We start from the raw sequence: 19,112 nt of genomic DNA on the forward strand, positions 1-19,112 counted from the left end.
AATGGAGTGGAATGGAATCAACCCGAATGGAATGAACTGGAATGTAATGGAATGGAATGGAATCAACCCAAATGTAATGGAAACGAATTAAATGGAATGGAATGGAATGGAATGGAATCAACCCGAGCGGAATGGAATGGAATGGAATGGAATCGACTGGAATGAACCAGAATGGAATGGAATGGAATAGAATGGAATGGAATGGAATGGAATGCAATGGAATGGAATTGAACGGAACGGAATGGAATCAACCGGAATGGAATGGAATGGAATGGGATGAAATCGAATGGACTCCACGCGAATGGAATGCAATGGAATGGAATGGAATGGAATGGAATCAACAAGAATGGAATGGAATGGAATGCAAGGGAATGGAATGGAATGGAAACAACCCTATTGCAATGGAATTGAATGGAATGGAATGGAATGGAATGGAATGGAATGGAATCATCCCAAACGGAATGGAACGCAACGGAATGGAATGGAATGGAATGGAATCAACCCGAACGGAATGAAATCTAATGGAATGAATTGGAATGCAATAAAATTGAATCAACCCGAAAAGAATGGAATGGAATAGAATGGAATGGAACCGAATGAAATTGAATGGAATCGAATGGAATCAACCGGAATGGAATAGAATGGAATATCATAGAATGGAATGGAATGGAATGGATTGGATTGGAATCAACCCGAGTGGAATTGAATGGAATGGAATGGAATGGAATGGAATCATCCCGAATGGAATGGAATGGAAAGGAATGCAATGGAATTGAATCAACAGAAATGCAATGGAAAGGAATGGAATGGACAGGAATCAACCCAAATGGAAGGGAAGGAAATGGAATGGAATGGAAAGGAATGGAATCAAGCCTGATGGAATGGAATGGAATGGAATGGAATGGATTGGAATGGATTCAACCCGAAGGGAATGGAATGGAATGAAATAGAATGGAATCGAACGGAATGGAGTGGAATGGAAGGGAATGGAGTGGAATGGAATGGAATTGAATGGAATGGAATCAACACTAATGGAATGGAAGGGAATTGAAAGGAATGGAATAGAATGAATTGGAATGGAATGGAATGGACTCGAATGGAATCAATCCGAATGGAATGGAATGGAATGGAATGGAACATAATGGAATGGAATGGAATGGAATGGAATCGAATTTAATCAACTCTTATGGAATGGAATGGAATGGAATGGAATCGAATGGAATCAAGCGGAATGGAATGTAACGGAATATCATAGAATGGAATGAAATGGAATGGAACGGAATGGAATCAACCCGAGAGGAATTGAATGAAATGGAATGGAATGGAATGGAATCATCCCGAATGGAATGGAATGGAATGGAATGGAATGGAATGGAATGGAATCATCCCGAATGGAATGGAATGGAATGGAATGGAATGGAATTAACCCAAATGGAATGGAATGGGATGGAATTGAATGGAATGGAATGGACTGGAATGGAAAGGAATCAACCCGAATGGAATGGACTGGAATGTAATGGAATGGAATTGAATGGAATGGAATCAAACCGAATGGAATTGAATCGAATGGAATGGAATGGAATGGAATCATCCCGAATGGAATGGAATGGAATGGAATGGAATGAATCCGAATGAAATGGAATGAAATGGAATGGAATGGAATCAACCCGAATGGAATGGAATGGAATGGAAAGGAATGAAATGAAATGGAATGGAATGAAATGTAATGGAATGGAATGAAATGGAATGGAAAGGAATAAAATGATATGGAATGGAATGGAATGGAATGGAATGAAATGGAATGGAATGGAATGAAATGGAATTGAATGGAATCAACCGGAATGGAATGGAGTGGAAAAGAATGGACTGGAATGGAACCGTATGGAATGGAATGGAATGGAATGGAACCAACCAGAATGGAATGGAATGGAATGGAATGGAATGGAATGTGATGGTATGGAAAGGAATGAAATCAAACCAAATGGAATGGAATGGGATGGAATGGAATGGAATGGAATGGACTGGAATGCAGTGTAATACAATGGAGTGGAATGGAATGGAACCAACCCAAATGGAATGGATTGGAATGGAATGGAATTAAATGGAGTGGAAACGAATGGAATCAACCCGAATGGAATGGAATGGAATGGAATGGAATGGAATGGAATTGAATGGAATGGAATAAACCAGAATGGAATGGAATGGAAAGGAGTGGAAGGGAATGGAATGGAACCAACTGGAATGGAATGGAATGGAATGGGATGGAATCGAATGGACTCAACGCTAATACAATGGAGTGAAATGGAATGAAATGGAATCAACCCGAAAGGACTGGAATGGAAAGCAATGGAATGGAATGGAATGGAATGGAATGGAATGGAATGGAATCGAACGGAAGCAACCCGAATGCAATGGAATGGAAAATCATGGAATGGAATGCAATGGAAAGGAATGGAATGGAATGGAATGGACTGGAATGGAATGGAATGGAAGGGAATCAACCCGAGGGGAATGGAATGGAATCGAATGGAATGGAATGGAAAGGAATCATCCCGAATGGAATGGAATGCAATGGAATGGAATGGAATGGAATCAACCCGAATGGAATGGAATGGAATGGAATGGAATCGAATCGAATGGAATCAACATGAAAGGAAAGGAATGGAATGGAATGGAATGGAATGGAATGGAATGGAATCAACACCATTGGAATAAACTGGAATGGAATGGAATGGAATGGAATGGAATGGAATGGAATGGAATGGAATCAACCCTAATGGAATGGAATCAAATTAAATGGAAAGGAATGACATGGAATCAACCCGAACGGAATGGAATGGAATGGAACGGAATCGACTGTAATCAACCAGAATGGAATGGAATGGAATGCAATGGAATGGAATGGAATGGAACGGAATGGAATCAACCGGAATGGAATGGAATTGAATGGAATGGGATGGAATCGAATGGACTCAACGCGAATGGAATGGAATGGAATGGAATTGAATGGAATGTAATGGAATCAAACGGAATGGAATGGAATGGAATGGAACCGAATGGAATGGAATGGAATGGAATGGAATCAACAAGAATGGAATGGAATGGAATGGAATGGAATGAAACCGAATGGAATGGACTGGAACGAAATGAAATATAATGGTATGGAATGGCATGGAATCAAACAAAATGGAATGGAATGGGATGGAATGGAATGGAATAGAACGGACTAGAATGGAAGGGAGTCAACCCGAATGGAATGGACTGGAATGTAATGTAACGCAATGGAACGGAATGGAATTGAATCAACCCAAATGGAACGGATTGGAATGGAATGGAATTAAATGGAGCAGAAACGAATGGAATCAACTCGAATGGAATGGAATGGAATGGAATGCAATGGAATGGAATGGAATGGAATAAACCAGAATGGAATGGAATGGAATGGAACCAACCGGAATGGAATGGAATGCAATTGAATGGAGTGGAATGGAATGGAATGTAACCAACCGGAATGGAATGGAATGGAATGGAATGGAATGGAATGGAATCATCCCGAATGGAATGGAATGGAATGGAATGGAATGGAATTGAATGGAATGGAATGGAATGGAATGGAATCAACAGAAATGGAATGGAATGGAATGGAATGGAATGGAATGGAATGGAATCAACCGAAATGGAATTGAATGGAATGGAAAAGAATGGAATCCAACCGAATTGAATGGATTGGAATGGAATGGAACGGAATGAAATGGAATGAACCCGAATGAAATGGAATGGAATGGAATGGAATGGAATGGAATGGAATCAATCCGAATGGAATGGAATAGAATGGAATGGAATGGAATTGAATGGAAAGGAATGGAATAGAATGGAATGGAATAGAATGGAATGGAATGGAATGGAATGGAATGCAATGGAATGCAATGGGATGGAATGGAATGCAATGGAATGGAATGGAATGGAATGGAATGAAATGGAATGGAATGGAATAAAATGGAATGGAATGGAATGCAATGAAATGGAATGGAATGGAATGAAACGGAATGCAATGGAATAAAATGAAATGGAATGGATTGGAAAGGAATGAAATGGAATGGAATGTAATCAACCGGAATGGAATGTAATGGAAAGGAATGGAATGGAATGGAACCGAATGGAACAGAATAGAATGGAATTCAATCAACTAGAATGGAATGGAATGGAATGGAATGGAATGGAATGGAATCAACCCAAATGGAATGGAATGGAATGGAGTGGAATGGAATGGAATCAACCCTAATGGAATGGAATGGAATGGAATGGAATGAACCCGAATGGAATGGAATAGAATGTAATGGAATGGAATGGAATGGAATAAAATGAAATGGAATGGAATGGAATGGAATGGAATGGAATGAAATGGAACGGAATGGAATGAAATGGAATGGAACGGAGTCAACCGGAATGGAATGGAATGGAAAGGAATGGAATGAAATGGAAACGAATGGAATGGAATGGAATGAAATGGAATCAACCAGACTGGAATGGAATGGAATGGAATGGAAGAGAATGGAATGGAATCAAACCGAAAGAAATAGTCTGGAATGAAATGTAATGTAATGGTATGGAATGGAATGGAATCAACCCAAATGGAATGGAATGGGATGGAATTTAATGGAATGGATTGGACTGGAATGGAATCGAATCAACCCGAATGGAATGGACTGGAATGTAATGGAATGGAATGGAATGGAATGGAATGAAATCAACCCAAATGGAATGGAAAGGAATGGAATGGAATGAAATGGAATGGAATGGAATGGAATGGAATGAAATTGAATGGAATATAATGGAATGGAATGGAATGGAATCAACCCTAACGGAATGGAAAGGAGTGGAATGGAATGGAATGGAATCAACCTCAATGGAATGGAATGGAATGGAATGGAATGGAATCGAATGGAATGGAATCAACCCTAAAGTAGTGGAATGGAATGGAGTGGAATGGAGTGGAATCAACCCTAATGGAAAGGAATGGAATGGAATGCAATCAACACGAATGGAATGGAATTAAGTGCAATGGAATGGAATGGAATGGAATAGAATGGAATCGAATGGAATCAACCCGCATGGAATGGAATGGGATGGAATGGAATGGAATGGAATGGAATGGAATGGAATGGATTGGAATGGAATGGAATGGAATCCACCGGAATGGAATTGAATGGAATGGAATGGAATCAACCCGATTGGAATGCAATGCAATGGAATGGAATGAAATGGAATGTAATGGAATTGAAGGGAATCAACACGAATGGAATGGAATGGAATGGAATGGAATGGAATGGACTCAACCCGACTGGAATGGAATGGAATGGAATGGAATAGAATCAACCCAAATGGAATGGAATGCAGTGGAGTGGAATGGAATGGAATGGAATGGAAGAGAATGGAATGGAATGGAATGGAATGAAATCAACACGATTGCAATGGAATGGCATGGAATGGAATGGAATGGATTGGAGTGGAATCAACCAGAATGGAATGGAAAGGAATGGAGTGGAATGGAATGGAATGGAGTGGAATGGAATGGAATGGAATGGAATGGAGTGGAATGGAATCAACCCGAATGGAATGGAATGGAATGGAACGGAATGGAAATACATCCTAATGGAATGGAATGGAATGGAATGGAATCGAATCAAATCAAATCGAATCGAATAGAACGGAATCAACGCGAATGGAATAAAATTGAATGGAATGGAATGGATGGGAATGGAATGGAATGCAATGGAAAAAACCCGAATGGAATGGAATGGAATGGAATCGAATGGAATGGAATGGAATCCATCTGAATGGAATGGAATGGAATGGAATGGAATGGAATGAACCCGAATGAAATGGAATGGAATGGAATGGAATGGAATGGAATCAAACCGAATGGAATGGAATAGAATGGAATGGAATGGAATGGAATGAAATGAAATGGAATGGAATAAAAAGAAATGGAATGGAAAGGAATGGAATGAAATGGAATGGAATGGAATGAAACGGAATGGAATGGAATGAAATGGAATGGAATGGAATGAAATGGAATGGAATGGAATGAAATGGAATGGAATGGAATGAAATGGAATGGAATGGAATGGAATGGAATGAAACGGAATGGAATGGATTGAAATGGAATGGAATGGAATGAAATGAAATGGAATGGAATGGAATGAAATGGACTGGAATGGAATCAACCGGAATGGAATGGAATAGAAAGGAATGGAATGGAATGGAAACGAATGGAATGGAATGGAATCGAATGGAATCAACCAGAATGGAATGGAATGGAATATCGTGGAATGGAATGAAATGGAATGGAGTGGAATGGAAACAACCAGATTGGAATTGTTTGGAATGGTATGGAATGGAATGGAATGGAATCACCCGAATGGAATGGAATGGAATGGAATGGAATGGAATCAACCCAAATGGAATGGAATGGAATGGAATGGAATGGAATGGAATGGAATGGAATACACCCGAATGGAATGGAATGGAATGAATTGGAATGGAATGGAGTGGAATGGATTCAACCCGAATGGAATGGAATGGAATGGAATAGAATGGAATGGAAAGGAATCAACCCAAATGGAATGGAAGGGAATGGAATGTAATGGAATGGAATGGAAACAACCCTAATGGAATGGAATGGATTGGAATGGAATCAACCCAAAGGGAATGGAATGTAATGGAATGGAATGGAATGAAATCAACCCGAACGGAATTGAATGGAATGGAATGCAATTGAATCGACTGGAATCAACCCGAATGGAATGGGATGGAATGGAATGGAATGGAATGGAATGGAATGGAATGGAATGAACAAGAATGGAATGGAATGCAATGGAATGGAATGGAATGGAAGGGAATGGAGTGGCATGGAGTGGAATGGAATCAACCGAAATGGAATGAACTGGAATATAATGGAATGGAATGGAATGGAAGCAACCCAAATGGAATGGAATCGAATTAAATGGAATGGAATGGAATGGAATCAACCCGAACGGAATGGAATGGAATGGAATGGAATTGAATCGACTGGAATCAACCAGAATGGAAAGGAATGGAATGGAATGCAATGGAATGGAATGGAACGGAACGGAATGGAATCAACCGGAATGGAATGGAATAGAATGGAATGGGATGGAATCGAATGGACTCAACGCGAATGGAATGGAATGGAATGGAATGTGATGGAACGGAATCAACCCGAATGGAATGGAATGGAACGCAAAGGAATGGAATGGAATGGAACCAACCCTAATGTAATGGAATGGAATGGAATGGAATGGAAGGGAATGGAATGGAATCATCCCAAAAGGCATGGAATGCAATGGAATGGAATGGAATGGAATGGAATCAAACCGAACGGAATGGAATCTAATGGAATGAATTGGAATGGAATGAAATGGAATCAACCCGAAAGGAATGGAATGGAATAGAATGGAATGGAATGGAATGGAATCGAATGGAATCGAATGGAATCAACCGGAATGGAATGGAATGGAATATAATGGAATGGAATGGAATGGAATGGAATGGAATGGAATGGAAACAACCAGAGTGGAATGGAATGGAATGGAATGGAATGGAATCATCCCGAATGGAAAGGAATGGAATGGAATGGAATGGAATGGAATCAACCCAAATGCAATGGAAAGGAATGGAATGGAAGAGAATCAGCCGAAATGGAATGGAATGGAATGGAATGGAATGGAATGGAATCAGCCCAAATGGAAGGGAATGGAATGGAATGGAATGGAATGGAATCAACCCTGATGGAATGGAATGGAATGAAATGGAATGGAATGGATTGGAACGGAATCAACACGAAGGGAATGGAATGGAATGGAATGGAATAGAATGGAATGGAATGGAATAGAATGGAATGGAATGGAATGGAGTGGAATGGAAGGGAATGGAGTGGAATGGAATGGAATGGAATGGAATGGAATCAACACTAATGGAATGGAATGGAATGGAACGGAATGGAATCAACCCTAATGGAATGGAAAGGAATGGAATTGAATCGAATCAAATAAAACCGAATCGAATAGAATGGAATCAACCCGAATGGAATGAAATTGAATGGAATGGAATTGATGGGAATGGAATGGAAGGGTATGGATTCAACCCGAATGGAATGGAATGGAATGGAATGGAATGGAATCCAATGGAATGGGATGGAATCCAACAAAATGGAATGGAATGGAATGTAATGGAATGGAATGAACACGAATGGAATGGAATGGAATGGAATGGAATGGAATGAACCCGAATGAAATCTAATGGAATGGAATGGAATGGAATGGAATCAACCCAAATGTAATGGAATAGAATGGAATGCAATGAAATGGAATGGAAAGGAATGGAATGGAATGGACTGAAATGAAATGCAATGGAATGGAATGGAATGAAACGGAATGGAATGCAATGGAATGGAATGGAATGGAATGGAATGGAATGGAATGGAATGAAATGAAATGGAATGGAATGGAATGGAATGGTATGGAATAAAATGGAATGGAATGGAATGGAATGAAATGGAATGGAATGGAATAAGACGAAATGGAATGGAATGGAATGGAATGGAATGAAATGGAAGGGAATGGAATGAAATGGAATGGAATGGAATGAAATGGAATGGAATGGAATCAACCGGAATGGAATGGAATGGTAAGGAATGGAATGGAATGGAACCGAATGGAATGGAATGGAATAGAATGGAATCAACCAGAAAGGAATGGAATGGAATGGAATGGAATGCAATGGAATCAAACCAAATGGAATGGAATGGGATCGAATGGAATGGAATGGAATGGAATGGAATGGAATGGAATCAACCCAAATGGAATGGAATAGAATGGAATGCAATGAAATGGAATGGAAAGGAATGGAATGGAATGGACTGAAATGAAATGCAATGGAATTGAATGAAATGGAATGGAATGGAATGGAATGGAATGGAAAGGAAAGGAATGGAATGGAATGGAATGGAATGAAATGGAATGGAATGGAATGAAATGGAATGGAATGGAATGAATTGGAATGGAATGGAATCAACCGGAATGGAATGGAATGGAAAGGAATGGAATGGAGTGGAACAGAATGGAATGGAATGGAATCCAATGGAATCAACCAGAATGGAATGGAATTGAATGGAATGCAATGGAATCAAACCAAATGGAATGGAATGGGATGGAATGGAATGGAATGGAATGGACTGGAATGGAATGGAATCAACCCGAATGGAATGGACTGGAATGCAATGGAATGGAATGGAATGGAATGGATTCAACCCAAATGGAATGGATTGGAATGGAATGGAATTAAAAGGAGTTGAAAGGAATGGAATCAACCCGAATGGAATGGAATGGAATGGAATGGAATGGAATGGAATGGAATGGAATTGAATAAACCAGAATGGAATGGAATGGAATGGAGTGGAATGGAATGCAATGGAATGTAACGAACCGGAATGGAATGGAATGGAATGGAATGGGATGGAATGGAATAGAATGGATTGGAATGGAATGGAATGGACACGAATGGAATCAACCCGAATGGAAAGGAATGGAATGGATTGGAATGGAATGGAATGGATTGGAATGGAGTGGAACGGAATGGAATGGGATGGAATGGATTGGAATTTAATCAACTCTTATGGAATGGAATGGAATGGAATGGAATGGAATCGAATGGAATCAACTGCAATGGAATGGAATGGAATATCCTGGAATGGAATGGAATGGAATGGAATGGAATGGAATGCAATCAACCCGAGTGGAATTGAATGGAATGCAATGGAATGATCCGGAATGGAATGGAATGGACAGGAATGGAATGGAATAAAATGGAATCAACCGAAATGGAATGGAATGGAATGGAATGGATTGGAACGAAATCAACCCGAATGGAATGGAATGCAATGGAAAGGAATGGAATGGAATAGAATGGAATGGAATGGAATGGAATGGAGTGGAATGGAAGGGAATTGAGTGGAATGGAATGGAATGGAATGGAATGGAATCAACCAGACTGTTATGGAATGGAATGGAATGGAAACGAATGGAATTGAATGGAATGGAATGGAATCAACCAGACTGGAATGGAATGGAATGGAATAGAATGGAATGGAATCAAACCGAATGGAATAGACTGGAATGAAATGTAATGTAATGGTATGGAATGGAATGGAATCAACCCAAATGGAATGGAATCGAATTAAATGGAATGGAATTGAATGGAATCAACCCGAACGGAATGGAATGGAATGGAATCGAATTAAATGGAATGGAATGGAATGGAATCAACCCGAACGGAATGGAATGGAATGGAATCGAATCGACTGGAATCAACCAGAATGGAAAGGAATGGAATGGAATGCAATGGAATGGAATGGAACGGAACGGAATGGAATCAACCGGAATGGAATGGAATGGAATGGAATGGGATGGAATCGAATTGACTCAACGCGAATGGAATGGAATGGAATGGATTGGGATGGAACGGAATCAACCCGAATGGAATGGAATGGAACGCAAAGGAATGGAATGGAATGGAAAAAACCCTTATGTTATGGAATTGAATGGATTGGAATGGAAGGGAATGGAATGGAATCATCCCAAACGGAATGGAATGCAATGGAATGGAATGGAATGGAATGGAATCAAACCGAACGGAATGGAATCTAATGGAATGAATTGGAATGGAATTAAATGGAATCAACCCGAAAGGAATGGAATGGAATAGAATGGAATGGAATGGAATGGAATCGAATGGAATCGAATGGAATCAACCGGAATGGAATGGAATGGAATATAATGGAATGGAATGGAATGGAATGGAATGGAATGGAATGGAATGGAATCAACCCGAGTGGAATTGAATGGAATGGAATGGAATGGAATCATCCCGAATGGAATGGAATGGAATGGAATGGAATGGAATGGAATGGAATGGAATGGAATGGAATCAACCCAAATGCAATGGAAAGGAATGGAATGGAATAGAATCAGCCGAAATGGAATGGAATGGAATGGAATGGAATGGAATGGAATGCAATAGCATGGAATCCACCCAAATGGAATGGAATGGAATGGAATGGAATGGAATGGAATGGAATCAGCCCAAATGGAATGGAATGGAATGGAATGGAATGGAATGGAATGGAATCAACCCTGATGGAATGGAATGGTATGAAATGGAATGGAATGGATTGGAACGGAATCAACCCGAAGGGAATGGAATGTAATGGAATGGAATGGAAGAGAATGGAATGGAATGGAGTGGAGTGGAATGGAAGGGAATGGAGTGGAATGGAATGGAACGGAAGGGAATGCAATGGAATCAACACTAATGGAATGGAATGGAATGGAACGGAATGGAATCAACCCTAATGGAATGGAAAGGAATGGAATGGAATCGAATCAAAAAAAACCGAATCGAATAGTATGGAATCAACCCGAATGGAAAGAAATTGAATGGAATGGAATGGATGGGAATGGAATGGAAGGGTATGGATTCAACCCGAATGGAATGGAATGGAATGGAATGGAATGGAATGGAATAGAATGGAATGGAATCGAATGGAATGGGATGGAATCCAACCGAATTGAATGGAATGGAATGGAATGGAATGGAATGGAATGGAATGGAATGGAATGAACCCGAATGGAATGGAATGGAATGGAATGGAATGAACCCGAATGAAATGGAATGGAATGGAATGAACCCGAATGGAATGGAATGGAATCAACCCAAATGGAATGGAATAGAATGGAATGCAATGAAATGGAATGGAAAGGAATGGAATGGAATGGACTGAAATGAAATGCAATGGAATGGAATGGAATGAAACGGAATGGAATGCAATGGAATGGAGTGGAATGGAATGAAATGGAATGGAATGGAATGAAATGGAATGGAATGGAATGAGATGGAATGGAATGGAATCAACCGGAATGGAACGGAATGGTAAGGAATGGAATGGAAAGGAACCGAATGGAATGGAATGGAATCGAAGGGAATCAACCAGAAAGGAATGGAATGGAATGGAATGGAATGCAATGGAATCAAACCAAATGGAATGGAATGGGATGGAATGGAATGGAATGGAATGGAATGGAATGGAATGAACCCAAATGGAATGGAATAGAATGGAATGCAATGAAATGGAATGGAAAGGAATGGAATGGAATGGTCTGAAATGAAATGCAATGGAATGGAATGGAATGGAATGGAATGCAATGGAATGGAATGGGATGGAATGGAATGCAATGGAATGGAATGGAATGGAATGGAATGAAATGGAATGGAATGGAATAAAATGGAATGGAATGGAATGGAATGAAATGGAATGGAATGGAATGAAACGGAATGGAATGGAATAAAGTGGAATGGAATGGATTGGAATGGAATGAAATGGAATGGAATGGAATCAACCGGAATGGAATGGAATGGAAAGGAATGGAATGGAATGGAACCGAATGGAATAGAATAGAATGGAATTCAATCAACTAGAATGGAATGGAATGGAATGGAATGGAATGGAATGGAATGGAATGGAATGGAATCAACCCAAATGGAATGGAATGGAATGGAGTGGAATGGAATGCAGTCAACCCTAATGGAATGGAATGGAATGGAATGAACCCGAATGGAATGGAATAGAATGTAATGTAATGGAATGGAATGGAATAAAAAGAAATGGAATGGAATGGAATGGAATGGAATGAAATGGAACGGAATGGAATGAAATGGAATGGAATGGAGTCAACCGGAATGGAATGGAATGGAAAGGATTGGAATGGAATGGAAACGAATGGAATGGAATGGAATGAAATGGAATCAACCAGACTGGAATGGAATGGAATGGAATGGAAGAGAATGGAATGGAATCAAACCGAATGAAATAGACTGGAATGAAATGTAATGTAATGGTATGGAATGGAATGGAATCAACCCAAATGGAATGGAATGGGATGGAATTCAATGGAATGGAATGGACTGGAATGGAATCGAATCAATCCGAATGGAATGGACTGGAATATAATGGAATGGAATGGAATGAAATAAACCCAAATGGAATGGAAAGGAATGGAATGGAATGAAATGGAATGGAATGGAATGGAATGGAATGGAATGGAAAGGAATGGAATGGAATGAAATGGAATGGAATGGAATGGAATGGAATGGAATGAAATGGAATGGAATGGAATGGAATGGAATGAAATGGAATGGAATGGAATGGAATGGAATGAAATGGAATGGAATGGAATGGAATGGAATGGAATGGAATGGAATGGAATCAACCCTAACGGAACGGAAAGGAGTGGAATGGAATGGAATGGAATCAACCTCAATGGAATGGAATGGAATGGAATGGAATGGAATCGAATGGAATGGAATCAAGCCTAAAGTAGTGGAATGGAATGGAGTGGAATGGAGTGGAATCCACCCTAATGGAAAGGAATGGAATGGAATGGAATGGAATGCAATCAACGCGAATGGCATGGAATGGAATGGAATGGAATCGAATGGAATGGAATCAACCCTAAAGTAGTGGAATGGAATGGAGTGGAATGGAGTGGAATCCACCCTAATGGAAAGGAATGGAATGGAATGGAATGGAATGCAATCAACGCGAATGGCATGGAATTAAATGCAATGGAATGGAATGGAATGGAATAGAATGGAATCGAATGGAATCAACCCGCATGGAATGGAATGGAATGGAATGGAATGGAATGGAATGGAATGGAATGGATTGGAATGGAATGGAATGGAATCCACCGGAATGGAATAGAATGGAATGGAATGGAATGGAATAGAATGGAATGGAATGGAATCAACCCGATTGGAATGCAATGCAATGGATAGGAATGAAATGGAATGTAATGGAATTGAAGGGAATCAACACGAATGGAATGGAATGGAATGGAATGGACTCAACCCGACTGGAATGGAATGGAATGGAATGGAATAGAATCAACCCAAATGGAATGGAATGCAATGGAGTGGAATGGAATGGAATGGAATGGAAGAGAATGGAATGGAATGGAATGAAATCAACACGATTGCAATGGAATGGCATGGAATGGAATGGAATGGATTGGAGTGGAATCAACCAGAATGGAATGGAATGGAATGGAGTGGAATGGAATGGAATGGAGTGGAATGGAATGGAATGGAATGGAATGGAGTGGAATGGAATCAACCCGAACGGAATGGAATGGAATGGAACGGAATGGAAATACATCCTAATGGAATGGAATGGAATGGAATGGAATCGAATCAAATCAAATCGAATCTAATAGAACGGAATCAACGCGAATGGACTGAAATTGAATGGAATGGAATGGATGGGAATGGAATGGAATGCAATGGAAAAAACCCGAATGGAATGGAATGGAATGGAATCGAATGGAATGGAATGGAATCCAACTGAATGGAATGGAATGGAATGGAATGGAATGGAATGGAATGAACCCGAATGAAATGGAATGGAATGGACTGGAATGGAATGGAATGAAATGAAATGGAATGGAATAAAAAGAAATGGAATGGAATGGAATGGAATGAAATGGAATGGAATGGAATGAAATGGAATGGAATGGAATGAAACGGAATGGAATGGAATGAAATGGAATGGAATGGAATGAAATGAAATGGAATGGAATGGAGTGAAATGGACTGGAATTGAATCAACCGGAATGGAATGGAATAGAAAGGAATGGAATGGAATGGAAACGAATGGAATGGAATGGAATGGAATGGAATGGAATCAACCAGAATGGAATGGAATGGAATATCGTGGAATGGAATGGAATGGAATGGAGTGGAATGGAATCAACCAGATTGGAATTGTTTGGAATGGTATGGAATGGAATGGAATGGAATCATCCCGAATGGAATGGAATGGAATGGAATGGAATGGAATGGAATCAACCCAAATTGAATGGAATGGAATGGAATGGAATGGAATGGAATGGAATGGAAAACACCCGAATGGAATGGAATGGAATGAATTGGAATGGAATGGAGTGGAATGGATTCAACCCGAATGGAATGGAATGGAATGGAATAGAATGGAATGGAAAGAAATCAACCCAAATGGAATGGAAGGGAATGTAATGTAATGGAATGGAATGGAAACAACGATAATGGAATGGAATGGATTGGAATGGAATCAACCCAAAGGGAATGGAATGTAATGGAATGGAATGGAATGAAATCAACCCGAACGGAATGGAATGGAATGGAATGGAATGGAATCGACTGGAATCAACCCGAATGGATTGGGATGGAATGGAATGGAATGGAATGGAATGGAATGGAATCAACAAGAATGGAATGGAATGCAATGGAATGGCATGGAATGGAATGGAATGGAGTGGCATGGAGTGGAATGGAATCAACCGGAATGGAATGAACTGGAATATAATGGAATGGAATGGAATGGAATGGAATGGAATCAACCCAAATAGAATGGAATAGAATGACATGGAATGGAATGGAATGGAATCAACCCGAACGGAATGGAATGGAATGGAATGGAATGGAATCGACTGGAATCAACCAGAATGGAAAGGAACGGAATGGAATGCAATGGAATGGAATGGAACGGAACGGAATGGAATCAACCGGAATGGAATGGAATGGGATGGAATCGAATGGACTCAACGCGAATGGAATGGAATGGAATGGAATGTGATGGAACGGAATCAACCCGAATGGAATGGAATGGAACGCAAAGGAATGGAATGGAATGGAACCAACCCTAATGTAATGGAATTGAATGGAATGGAATGGAAGGGAATGGAATGGAATCATCCCAAAAGGCATGGAATGCAATGGAATGGAATGGAATGGAATGAAATCAAACCGAACGGAATGGAATCTAATGGAATGAATTGGAATGGAATGAAATGGAATCAACCCGAAAGGAATGGAATGGAATAGAATGGAATGGAATGGAATGGAATCGAATGGAATCGAATGGAATCAACCGGAATGGAATGGAATGGAATATAATGGAATGGAATGGAATGGAATGGAATGGAATCAACCAGAGTGGAATGGAATGGAATGGAATGGAATGGAATGGAATGGAAACATCCCGAATGGAAAGGAATGGAATGGAATGGAATGGAATGGAATGGAATCAACCCAAATGCAATGGAAAGGAATGGAATGGAATAGAATCAGCCGAAATGGAATGGAATGGAATGGAATGGAATGGAATCAGCCCAAATGGAAGGGAATGGAATGGAATGGAATGGAATGGAATCAACCCTGATGGAATGGAATGGAATGAAATGGAATGGAATGGATTGGAACGGAATCAACCCGAAGGGAATGGAATGGAATGGCATGGAATAGAATGGAATGGAATGGAATGGAGTGGAATGGAAGGGAATGGAGTGGAATGGAATGGAATGGAATGGAATGGAATGGAATGGAATGCAATGGAAAAAACCCGAATGGAACGGAATGGAATGGAATCGAATGGAATGGAATGGAATCCAACTGAATGGAATGGAATGGAATGGAATGGAATGGAATGGAATGAACCCGAATGAAATGGAATGGAATGGAATGGAATGGAATGGAATGGAATGAAATGAAATGGAATGGAATAAAAAGAAATGGAATGGAATGGAATGGAATGAAATGGAATGGAATGGAATGAAATGGAATGGAATGGAATGAAACGGAATGGAATGGAATGAAATGGAATGGAATGGAATGAAATGAAATGGAATGGAATGGAGTGAAATGGACTGGAATTGAACCAACAGGAATGGAATGGAATAGAACGGAATGGAATGGAATGGAAACGAATGGAATGGAATGGAATGGAATGGAATCAACCAGAATGGAATGGAATGGAATATCGTGGAATGGAATGGAATGGAATGGAGTGGAATGGAATCAACCAGATTGGAATTGTTTGGAATGGTATGGAATGGAATGGAATGGCATCATCCCGAATGGAGTGGAATGGAATGGAATGGAATGGAATGGAATCAACCCAAATGGAATGGAATGGAATGGAATGGAATGGAATGGAATGGAATGGAATGGAATACACCCGAATGGAATGGAATGGAATGAATTGGAATGGAATGGAGTGGAATGGAATCAACCCAAATGGAATGGAGGGGAATGGAATGTAATGGAATGGAATGGAAAGAACCCTAATGGAATGGAAAGGATTGGAATGGAATCAACCCAAAGGGAATGGAATGTAATGGAATGGAATGGATTGAAATCAACCCGAACGGAATGGAATGGAATGGAATGGAATTGAATCGACTGGAATCAACCCGAATGGAATGGGATGGAATGGAATGGAATGGAATCAACAAGAATGGAATGGAATGCAATGGAATGGCATGGAATGGAATGGAATGGAGTGGCATGGAGTGGAATGGAATCAACCGGAATGGAATGAACTGGAATATAATGGAATGGAATGGAATGGAATGGAGTGGAATCAACCCAAATAGAATGGAATAGAATTACATGGAATGGAATGGAATGGAATCAACCTGAACGGAATGGAATGGAATGGAATGGAATTGAATCGACTGGAATCAACCAGAATGGAAAGGAATGGAATGGAATGCAATGGAATGGAATGGAACGGAACGGAATGGAATCAACCGGAATGGAATGGAATGGAATGGAATGGGATGGAATCGAATGGACTCAACGCGAATGGAATGGAATGAAATGGAATGTGATGGAACGGAATCAACCCGAATGGAATGGAATGGAACGCAAAGGAATGGAATGGAATGGAACCAACCCTAATGTAATGGAATTGAATGGAATGGAATGGAAGGGAATGGAATGGAATCATCCCAAAAGGCATGGAATGCAATGGAATGGAATGGAATGGAATGAAATCAAACCGAACGGAATGGAATCTAATGGAATGAATTGGAATGGAATGAAATGGAATCAACCCGAAAGGAATGGAATGGAATAGAATGGAATGGAACGGAATGGAATCGAATGGAATCGAATGGAATCAACCGGAATGGAATGGAATGGAATATAATGGAATGGAATGGAATGGAATGGAATGGAATGGAATCAACCAGAGTGGAATGGAATGGAATGGAATGGAATGGAATGGAATCATCCCGAATGGAAAGGAATGGAATGGAATGGAATGGAATCAACCCAAATGCAATGGAAAGGAATGGAATGGAATAGAATCAGCCGAAATGGAATGGAATGGAATGGAATGGAATGGAATCAGCCCAAATGGAAGGGAATGGAATGGAATGGAATGGAATGGAATCAACCCTGATGGAATGGAATGCAATGAAATGGAATGGAATGGATTGGAACGGAATCAACCCGAAGGGAATGGAATGGAATGGCATGGAATAGAATGGAATGGAATGGAATGGAGTGGAATGGAAGGGAATGGAGTGGAATGGAATGGAATGGAAGGGAATGGAATGGAATGGAATGCAATGGAAAAAACCCGAATGGAATGGAATGGAATGGAATCGAATGGAATGGAATGGAATCCAACCGAATGGAAGGGAATGGAATGGAATGGAATGGAATGGAATGAACCCGAATGAAATGGAATGGAATGGAATGGAATGGAATGGAATGGAATGGAATGGAATGGAATGAAATGAAATGGAATGGAATAAAAAGAAATGGAATGGAATGGAATGGAATGAAATGGAATGGAAAGGAATGAAATGAAATGGAATGGAATGAAACGGAATGGAATGGAATGAAATGGAATGGAATGGAATGAAATGAAATGGAATGGAATGGAGTGAAATGGACTGGAATTGAATCAACCGGAATGGAATGGAATAGAAAGGAATGGAATGGAATGGAAACGAATGGAATGGAATGGAATGGAATGGAATGGAATCAACCAGAATGGCATGGAATGGAATATCGTGGAATGGAATGGAATGGAATGGAGTGGAATGGAATCAACCAGATTGGAATTGTTTGGAATGGTATGGAATGGAATGGAATGGAATCATCCCGAATGGAATGGAATGGAATGGAAGGGAATGGAATGGATTCAA

The sequence above is a fragment of the Pan paniscus genome, chromosome 19, assembly GCF_029289425.2.
Source record: "Pan paniscus chromosome 19, NHGRI_mPanPan1-v2.0_pri, whole genome shotgun sequence".
In the NCBI taxonomy this organism is placed as follows: Eukaryota; Metazoa; Chordata; class Mammalia; order Primates; family Hominidae; genus Pan; species Pan paniscus.